Here is an 11,050-nt window from a genome sequence, read left to right as displayed (position 1 = left end):
ATGCGTGTATTCTATTAGGGCGGGCCTAGTGTACAGTGCTAGTCAAGAAGGCTTTCAGTTAAAGGTATTGATTCTATGGATTTGGATATTGTGTATTGTAAGGGTGATGCCATATTGATCGTAAATCAATTCAGTTACTGCTCAAAACAGACAAACATTATTCTTTGACCAATTGCTTATCTTGGATGTGTCGGGAAACCACAGTAGTGTCCATCAGTTAGACGCAGAGTAACGGAATTGCAGTCAATAAATAATAAATCAAACGCTTGTCCCATCATCACGTGGATGACCTCGGATAAAAACGTCCAGGTTAACAAACAGAGTTATCGAATATTGGACATGAGTGTTGACGTTTAACGGTCCACATAAACTAAATCGCAGTCCGTCACGGATTCCATCGAGTGCATGGTAAGTGACATATGAATCTATTTCACTGCTGAGGAGGTCACAGGCCTATAGTACATTTCAAATATAGTTTACTTATCGACATGGTTTAATAAATGAAAACCGCCACAATTCTTTTCATTTGAAGAATTCAAAAGAGTTTATCAACTGATAAATGGACTAACAGAGTTCTTTAATATATTTTACGTATAGTATTATATGCTGGGTATTGTAGAAGAAAATTATATTCGCCTTCTGTAACGTTATTATTACAACATCTACAGATTCTGTCCCCTCTTTTGATATTCATATACCTAACTCTTTCAATGAATAAATTATGAGAACAACGGGTACGAGCTAAAGTTATCATATATTTCTTGACATTAATACATGATAAGCAACGTTCAGTATAAACGTATGTTTTAAAGACTGAATGATAATTTCATTTTAATACTTACATTTTGAAACAATGAAACTGTTTCAAATCATTTCTGCTGGTAAATATCTTTTAATCTTTGCGTGAATGTTTTAATGAAACAATGACGAACATTCAACGTTTTGTTCATGCCATAAATGATCAAATCCAGTCGAAACTAGTAGGTGTTGAACATCTGTTATCCAAATGTATTTACCTTCTTTGTCATACAGTAACATCATATCAAAGCATTTGGGGGTAAACGGTAGGACGGCATACTTTGTAAACATATCCAATATATAATCGCCCTGATTTGTGAAGATATGATAAGCGGGTATCTGCCACATGCTCTGTATACCGTAACATTTGATGTGCTCATCTTTACCCCGAGACATTTCTTGCAGGCAAGTAAATGTACCTTTTCTGTGGAATCAAATTATTTAAATCTAAATACTGTTTGCTCCATATGTCGAATGAGTTTGATTTTAACATCGAATATTATAAAAGCATGCTAGATTGAAATCCTGAAGTATTTTTCATATTTCTCAATATAGCTGTCAATGCATTTCATGCTTGAACAGATGCGTATTTTGCATGAGCCAACTTCTCTTGGTTTTGCTGTTCTCATTGGTGTATATGGTCCAGTAAATACTCTGCATTGATTATATTGTAATATTAGTAACATGATTAATTAACGGCACGGTTAACCGTGTGATACACGGATGGACACAAGTATAGCTTTGTAACCATGAATGAATGAAAGAATGAGATCTTATTTTTGCTTCGCTCAGCTACAGCCAAATATGTAGGTCTGAATACTGTATCATTGCTGAGGATTCTTTGTATATGTTCGTTATTAACATGTCAGTACATATTATCATTCTTTTCTCTACAGACAAGCATTTCATACAGATACAACAGCGTCCCCAGGTGTGAAATAAACCTGGGCCCACACACCTGGTAGGTTCATGTATCTGAAATGAAATACATTTTGTACACAGTAATTGGTTACTGAAGCGGCTATTTTATGAAGTTATAGCATATGTATGAGTTATATGTGTATATCTGTGTTAATGGCATGTGTATATTGCTACATTTATTACATTGTACACCTGGTTGTTTTAGGGTTATTGTTTTCACCATTACTCATCACTAATGTCACTAATGTCTAACTAACTAAGAACAATGTCATTTGCAAATAATAAAAGGAAAAGATGGAACATATCGGGCTGCAACTGGAGACCACGTGAACAGTTATGTTGAATCTGTACTGCTACGTTATTTATAAGAAAGGAAAACACAAATGGACACAACACAACCGTGCCTTACTCCAAAAGTTATGTTGGACGTTAGTGCCAAATGAGGTTTTGCACGTGCAATCGATCATGTGATCTTCCCATCGAGGTTTTCTTCATTTGCACGCGTTCGCATTGGCCTCGAGAACTGAAAAAAACAGGCTTAAACCACAAATCTAACGGTACTTAACGGTGCTAAGATTGTCAAATGTCCAGCGTGAACGTGCCGTTGGCATGTTGCACTCGGGAAGATCAGTTATTGACGTCGCAAGAGCAATTGAATGCAGACGTCGTACTGTGTATGACTTGCGAGGTCGTCTACAACAAACTGGCACCACTTCTGATCACCCAAAGTCGGGTCGTCCACGTGTGACGTCACGAGGAGAAGACCGTCAAATCGACCTAAGGCACCTACGAGACAGATTTCTGCCGGCTACACGAACCAGGGCTGAGATGTTTAGAGGTCGACTGTCCTCACAGACCATTCGAAAGCGGTTGCGGGCTGCCACCCTCCATTCTCGACGTCCATATCGTGGGCCAATATATTCATCAACGTCAACGTCTGCTGCTGGCCCAACGTCACCTCAGATGGACCCAGAGAGATTGGAATCGAGTCGTCTTTAGCGATGATTCCAGTTTATCCTCAGATTCGCGGTCGGCAGGCACAGAGTCTGGAGACCACATATTGAACGGTATGTTGTGTACAGGAAGTCGACAAATTCGGGGGCGGAAGTTGCATGGTGTGGGGAGAGTTCTGTAGGAACAACCGTTCCCGACTTCTGGTCATCCGTGGAAACCTCACAGCTGCTGCTTACCGCGACCAGGTGCTCATCCCTGAACTCGTTCCTTTCAAGGCGGCTCATGGCCCAGGTCTACAGTTCCAGCATGATAATGCTCGGCCGCATACCGCTATGTTGACACGAAATTTCATTCAAAACGCTGGAGTCAACGTCATGGACTGGCCATGGAGGTCCGATGGCCTTAATCCAATAGAGCACGTTTGGGATGCACTTGGGAGAAGGCTTCTTGGTCTTAGGAACCAACCTCTGAATTTGCAGGAACTTGGTGCTGCCTTGCAAGAGCAATGGCGCAGAATCCCCAACCACGTTTTCAAAAGCATCAGGCTGTCGATGAGGAGACGGGGCGGCCATACACAATATTGAACTGAGGGAAGTTTCGCATTTTTATTCTTGTGACTTGACATTCCGTATACCCATGTTTTTGAACAGGGGTGTAGCCTAATGGAACAGATTGTGGCGCTGTCAGTGTATCGAGTACATCGCACAGATCTCAGCAATAACAATGACAATTTAACCATCTTACCATCTCTTGTTCTTTTATAGTGCCCTGAAGAAAGAATGAAGTTTCTTTTTTGACTCAGCACAGTAGTGTGAGCATGGTGATAGCAACTGTGTATAATGCTGCAATCAGCCAGGAAACAACACCGATGATGAAGAGTGGCTTAGGCGATCAATTTATTGAACTGTTAATGTATTTCAGTCGCACACTCATATTGCCCTTCAACGCGAATGTCACACTTTGGGCACAAACAGTGAACAACATGTGTAACCTCTCAAGTCGAGCGGAACAACAGACAGAAGAGCATGTCGGACCACTCTTATCGGAAGTCGTATTTATTGGTCAACGAGTGCTTGGCCAAGCTGTTAACAAGTCGTCGGTTCACTTATCTGCTGTAGCACTCATCTCCCAAGGCCATACTAAATGTGTTCGATTGGGTGCAAATCTTGGGAGTCCATACCATGAATTTGCTCTTGAGAAGTGCAGTATTTCAGTCCAGTGTCACTTACTTCAATCACAGCGGGTAGGTGGCGTGGCCTTAGAGTCAAAGCGTCAGGGTGCAGATCCGGTTTCGATTCCCCACATGGGTACATTGTATGAAGCCCTGTGCTTTTGTTTTTGTTTTAGGTTTGTTTTAGGTTTGTTTGTTTTGTTGTTGTTGTTGTTTCCCCGCCGTTATAGTGCTGGAGGTGGGGTAAAACCACAATCTGTCACTAATTCACTCAATTATAGCTCCGTTTCAATGAACATTTGTTGAAAAGGACATCTGATAACATGTCCCCTGGGCAGTAATTCATGCTTGGCTGGTAGAAAAAGTAAGTAGAGGCGGGGGTAACTGAAAAAACTCAAGCGCTAAAAAGTGAGTGAGTTAGTTTAGTTTTACGCCGCTTTTAACAATCGTTTCAACAGTATTCCGCGATGTTTGGTGGTCGTAAACAAAGCCTGAAAGGGTGACCAAATAGCATAATTACGATGACATACATCAAACAAGTCTGATGTTGTAGTAACCAGTCTAGATCCACGTAGATCTGGGTTGGAATTAGTTTTTGGTAAACCATGTTTGTGGTAAGAAGTGACTAATGGAATCGAGTAGTCAGGGACGCTGACTTGTTGTCACATGCCATCACATCCAAATTGCGTAGATCGATGCTCATGTCGTTGATCACAGGATTGTCTGGTCCAGACTCGATTACTCATAGACAGCCACGATATATAGCTGGAATATTGCTGATTGCGACCTTAACCAACAACGAACCAGCCAACCAGTTCCTACTTTGCAATATAAAACATTAAACACGTCACAATATAATTCTATACTCACATAAGTCCAGAAACACTCCGCACTGTGGCCACTCTATCACAAGGGATTTGACAAAAATAAACAGCAGCTGTTATGAATATGTTCCAAGGATGAAAAAATGATAATGTTTTTTCGTAAGCTCAATATTGAAGCTCGCTTGCGCATGTGCATGCCCATGGGCTGGCTCATGGACGAGAATGTTTAGTTTCGTCCAGGATTAATGTTTTGGAGGTTTTAAATTGATGAAAGTATTTTTATAAGTATCATAACACAAATTTCAGCTGGTGACTTGACTTCGCTGATTGAGAGCGATTTTAAAAACTCTCGCCCATGGGTGAATGTAATTTTAGCCCATGGAGGAGAATATTTACTTTTACTCAAAACACGTGTTTCTTTCGTAATTTGCAGTTTGTAAACGAATGAAAGTATATTAATGAGTGTCATGGCACGAAATTCAGCTCATTTTGAGTTCATTCTGTTTTTAAAAATCTCGCCCATGGCGAAAAATATGTTGGCACATGGGCGAGGATATTTCCGTTTACTCGAATACATGTTTATTCATGTTTTGGGAGGTTGAAAATGGATGAAAGTATGTTCAAGAAAAAGAATATGTACTTGCACTTAAAATATATAGGGTTTTTTAAACTATTTTGGAGGTTGTAAATGAGTGAAAGTGTGTTTATAAGTATCATGGGAAAAATGAAATCGTTCTGGTCTTATTTGACTAATCTCGCCGTGAATGAAAATATTTTCATTTGCGTGTTTTCTTTATTTTGCAAACATATGGTTAAAATAGATGAGAGCATAATGACACATAATTCAGTTCAATTTAGTGAGTTTAGCTTTACGCCGCACCCAGCAACATTCCAGCTATATGACGGCGGTATGTAAATAATCGAGTCTGGAATCCAGTGACCAATAGTATGAACATCGATATGCGCTATTGGGATCAATCCAAGTCAGCGAGCCTGACCACCCGGTCCCGTTAGTTGCACTATTCTACTCCAGATCTTCACGAGTCCTGAACACAGAGCTTTACTTTCAGCAACATGTACACTTAAAATACTACGCCTTGAAACGCTTTTGAAGTTAGGTATTCTATAAATACTAACAAAATTCAAGATATATCTATGAAATTGAAGTTATTTGTGAAAACCCTGCTCAAGAGTGACCGAACTCCAGTGACATAAAGACTATGCTAGGAAATATTAATAAACAATGTTGTGAGATTGTCAATCCCACTGACACTCGCCAATAAACACTTAAATATAAAATGTATAGTCTGTGCTTCTTCAGAACAAATAAGAGTTAATTAAATAGGCCCAACTGGGAAATTAAGGAAAGAACTCAAAATACTGCCACCTTCTGTTCAGGACGTAACACGTCGCAAATTGCTTTCTTTACCATTTGTACTAATTAACATGTGCTTCGCCGTGCTCCAACGCACAGAGGGACTTGGTTAGTTTCCAGCGCAACTTCGGCTGCGTTTACCAGTACTTCAGCTAGTTTGCTGTATCAGTCGGAATTTTACAATGAATGAATGAATTAATTATAGTAAGAATTAAGATAAGAAATATTTTTGAATGAAAGAAATAAATAAAGAAAAAGAAAGTACAAATGTGAGTGCATGTAAGAATAAATGATAAACCACGGCTATACCTTTCAAAGAATGTTAAAGAACACAAACCTATCGCTAGATCACACGTGTTAACATCTGCTTGTTAGTGTCTCCCAGGTCAGAAATACCAATTGTCAGACAGGTTAAAACAACGAACTATCTGGTTGACTGCACAGCTGCCTGTTTCGGCCCATGAACATCTGAGCTATTTTACAGATTTTAATGTTATCACTATGTCATCTCTATTGCTGATGGCTGCAATACGCCGGACAGTCTACCGGACCAGTCCATCTTGTCTTGGGAGATGTGTGTTCCTAAATATGTGAAGCTCGACGTGGATAAAGTTGTCGGTTGTGATAATAACGGTGCTTTTACACATAAGCAGTAAAATTACAAGTATTTCCTTGCAGGATTCAAATATAACCAGCATGTTAAACCAGGTAATAGTCAAAATTGAAACTCAGCTGAATTCGCAACAAGACATTATTGGGGCATACGATGATTTTCTTAAGTTTTTGCACAAAGAAATGGATAAATGTGCTCTGGCTAAACCTTTTAGACAAGGGGGTAAGGAATGTAAACATGATGTTAAACCTTTTTGGTGCCCAGAACTACAAACTTTGTGGGATAATGCTTGTTCAGCTGAGCGTCAATGGTTGAATTTAGGTCCCCATGTAAACGCTCTAACATGCGACTTCCCTATGTTTCCGAAAGAAAACGTTTCGATAGAAAACTCCGCAAATATAAACGCTCGTATCAACTGGATGAGCAAAGACGGCTGTTGGATAAATGATAAGGATTCGCGCAGTTTTTGGAAAACAATCGGTAAATTAGGCATTGCTTCAGATCGTGGTAGTACCATCCCATGGGAGGTAACTGTAAATGGTGTCGTGTCCACACACAAACTAACTGTTCTCAACATGTGGAAACGTGACTACTGTTTGCTATTTGAGTCTGTCAGCTCCTCTTGCTTTGATAATGCTCATCTGCAGCGACTTCGAGACGAAATGGACAATTGGGACGTTTGACACGTGCGACCTAGACAGGCCCATAACATTGACGGAGGTCGAGTGTGCGGTCGCCCGTGCTAAACGTGGTAAGGCCACCGGTCCAGATTGTCTCCCTGCTGAAGCTCTAAAATGTGGAACGTGTTGATTTATTATTTAGACTGTTCACATTTTGTTTTCAAAGCAATAAATGCGCGGATATTTGGCGTACCAGCTTTATAAACCCGATCAAGAAACCAGAGGGTGATCCACGCGACCCATTGGGCTATCGCGGTATTTCTTTGCTTTCAGTACCATGTAAAATATATTCAGATAATCTTAACAGTAGATTTACAAAGTGGTTAGAATTGCACGACGTGCTGGTTGAGGAACAGAATGGCTTCCGTTCCAAGCGTAGTACACTGGAACATATTTATACCCTATATTCAGTAATCAATAGCAGAAAGCTAACCAAGAAATCCATCTTTGTGTGCTTCATCGATGGAATGAAAGCATTTGATGAGGTAGTGTTACGGTTAAGAATTTACCGTGACAATGTAACAAATCCCTTTGTAAACCAGCAAAACAGAACAGAGACAGTTCGCTTATGTTCAAATTCTGTTACTATGCAACGAGAGCAAGGTGCACAAAGTCACAAGTCAATATAACACTGCAGATTTCAGGTACAATTCAAGAGAGACAAAATCTAAGTCAGTGGGTCACAAAATACAAAATAGCAAACTCACCAAAGTCTTGGTGTGAGAGAGAACAGCTTTTGCAGAATGTCAACACAGCGATCGGTGCGACAGCAGATAATGTAGATTCAGGCGTTGACGGGATTTCAAGCGTTGGCAGTAATGTGAATGAGTGTGAGCGTCAGCCTCCACACGGCAACCACGCTATTTTATATATAAACTAAGTCATTTCCCGAAAGTTCTGGCACAAACGAACATCGTCAACACTGTAGAATGGTCTCGAAACAGTATCCCGGAAGTGAACATCGAAAACTAGGAGCAGATAAATTCCGGAAAACCAGAATGCTACAGGTGTTGACCAGCTATTAAAACGAAATGTGACCCATCATATTTACTATTCAAAACACTAAATCTTGTGACCCAATAATAATTATTACCGAATTAATAACAAAAATATACAGAAAATACACACTCGTAACAGTAGATAGAAATTGTCTATAATCTAAGCTGTTAAAACTTGGAATCAACGGAATTTTTTAATACTGTTCACTCGATGTAGAATAATTCTAACGCTCGTGTACGAATAAACAACCGTTTTACCGATATATTTAGTGTAAATTCCGGTGTTAGACAGGGCTGCGTAATGTCACCGACCCTGTTTTCTATTTATTTTAATGACCTGGCCGAAGTTACTAACAACGTTAATTGTGGTGTTAATATCGATGGAGCTATGGTGAGTACACTATTGTATGCTGATGATATTGCTTTGATAGCAGGAGACGAGTTGTCCCTCCAGCGAATGTTGGATTGCGTTGATAATTGGTGTAAACGTTGGCGTTAAACTATTAATAAGAAGAAAACTAATGCCGTTCATTACCGACCCCGTTGTTTCAGTAGGTCACAAGTTGTATTCCAAGTTGGTAATGTTACTATTGACTATGCCAGTGCGTATAAATATCTTGGTGGCTGATTACAGGAAAATATTGATATGAACTTTTCACGGCTAAAGAAATGGCTAATTCTGCAAGCCGTGCACTTGGTGTTATCATGTGTAATTTTAAATCTTGTGGCGGTTTGGCTTATAACGTTTTTAATACGCTATACAATAATCTTGTCCAGCCTATCTTATCCTATGGGTCAGCCATATGGGGTACAAAACAGTGCAGTACAAAATAAGGCCTGTAGCTTCTTCCTAGGCGTCGGCAGTAAGACCCCAAATTTAGCTGTCAGAGGAGAAATGGGTTGGACGACTTCTTTCTCTGAACAAAAAAATTGAAATTATCCGTTTTTGCCGTAAGCTCTGCTGCACTGAACAGTCAAGAATACCGAGTGCCATATGTAGATGGTCCAACGCTTTTTCCAAATCCTGGAATAAAATTGTAGTTACTACTCTTAACAATTTACACCTCCCTGTGGTGGACTTGTATAATATATCTAAAACGGAAGCTTATTATGTCTCACAGTGGGTACGATCTTTAGATTGTCAGAATTGGAATAAGGAACTTTGGAACGGCCGAGGGAAACCTAATGGGAATAAACTCCGTACTTACAGAAAGTTTAAGAAATTATTAACAGTCGAACCATATGTCACTGAAAGTTTGCCGAGATCTCACGGTAGTATCCTTAGTAAACTATACTGTGGCACCCTACATCTGGAAATAGAGGTGGGTAGATTTACACGCCCCCACACACCCCTAGAGGATAGAATTTGTAAATTTTGTGAAAGCATTACGATTGAGAACGAAGTCCACTTTTTAATTAGCTGTCCGTTAAATTCGGACTTACGATATGACTTGTGGGAAAATGCACTAAATATTAATCCTCCCTTTTCTCTCTTGTCGCCTACCAACCATGCGGCATTCGTACTTAGTAATGCTAAGTTAATTAAACCTGTAGCTGCATTGGTTACTAAAATGTTTAATAGACGTAAACGCATATTGTAGTCCTCTAACTAAATATCTTTATTCACCGGTGAACATGGAACTATCGATACGTTATTCACTATATTCACTTTTTTTTACTCATCACTGGTGCTTATAGATTGATTATTCACTTCATGCATCTATAGTGTCTTGTGTCTCGTAGGCCATAAGGCCGGATGTTATATTTTAGCAACGTTTTAGACTATGTATGTATATTTTAGATATGTGTAACATGTGACACATAAATAAACATTTTCTCTCTTTTCTGTCTTTCTCCCTGTTGACGTAGAATACCCACATCACCTAATTTTCATGCGTAACCTTCATCCACATCTTCATCCTGCATTTACTAAGCAGAGAGCACAGCATATCTGTAACCACTGAACCGTGGAGTCTCCCAGGAGCGGGCTAAGTTCCCAAGTTGGCGTGTCCTTCTCTACGTTTGCCATTAATCTTTGCAACAATATCTAAAAAGCTCAACACATGCAACTTTTAACAAAAATGTGATGTTATACATATTTTTAAAGTATTTTTCTGTATTACATATAACATATAAATATCGGTATTCAGTTGATAAATTATCATTTTATGATACGTATATGTATGACATGCTGGTTTACTGCTAGGGCCCCACTGAGTGAGTCTGCTTTGATAACTTTAATTATGTTGTGACGATTGACGAGCGGGACATGAAGTGTTGTGATCATGTATGTTATGCAATTATGTTATTGAAATTAAATATGCTTTATGGTTCAACTTCTTTATTATACAACTTCACAACGTTTCGGGACAGTTCCTAGTCTCTTCTTCAGGTGAAGTGATGGTAAAACTAAAGGGATATAGTATATATACAAATAACAGTAGACAGATAACAATGGGTAACAAGATATACAGGTTTCTATTAATTGATGTACAGGCTTCGATTGATTGATGTACAGGCTTCAACTGATGTACAGGCTTCAACTGATTGGCGTGCAGGCTTGTATTGATTAGCTTAACGAGTTAAGGTAAAGATGTTCAGATAAAGGTTAGTCACTGAGGATAAGGTGGTTCCATGCATTGGGTAGGTAAGCACCACTGTCTCTGTTGATTGAGGGCTTGTTCAGCTTGATTGCAAAGGCTTCTGGGAGCTTTCG

Source organism: Haliotis asinina, chromosome 11, assembly GCF_037392515.1.
Source record: "Haliotis asinina isolate JCU_RB_2024 chromosome 11, JCU_Hal_asi_v2, whole genome shotgun sequence".
NCBI classification, from domain to species: Eukaryota; Metazoa; Mollusca; class Gastropoda; order Lepetellida; family Haliotidae; genus Haliotis; species Haliotis asinina.
This window is presented reverse-complemented; position numbering follows the sequence as displayed.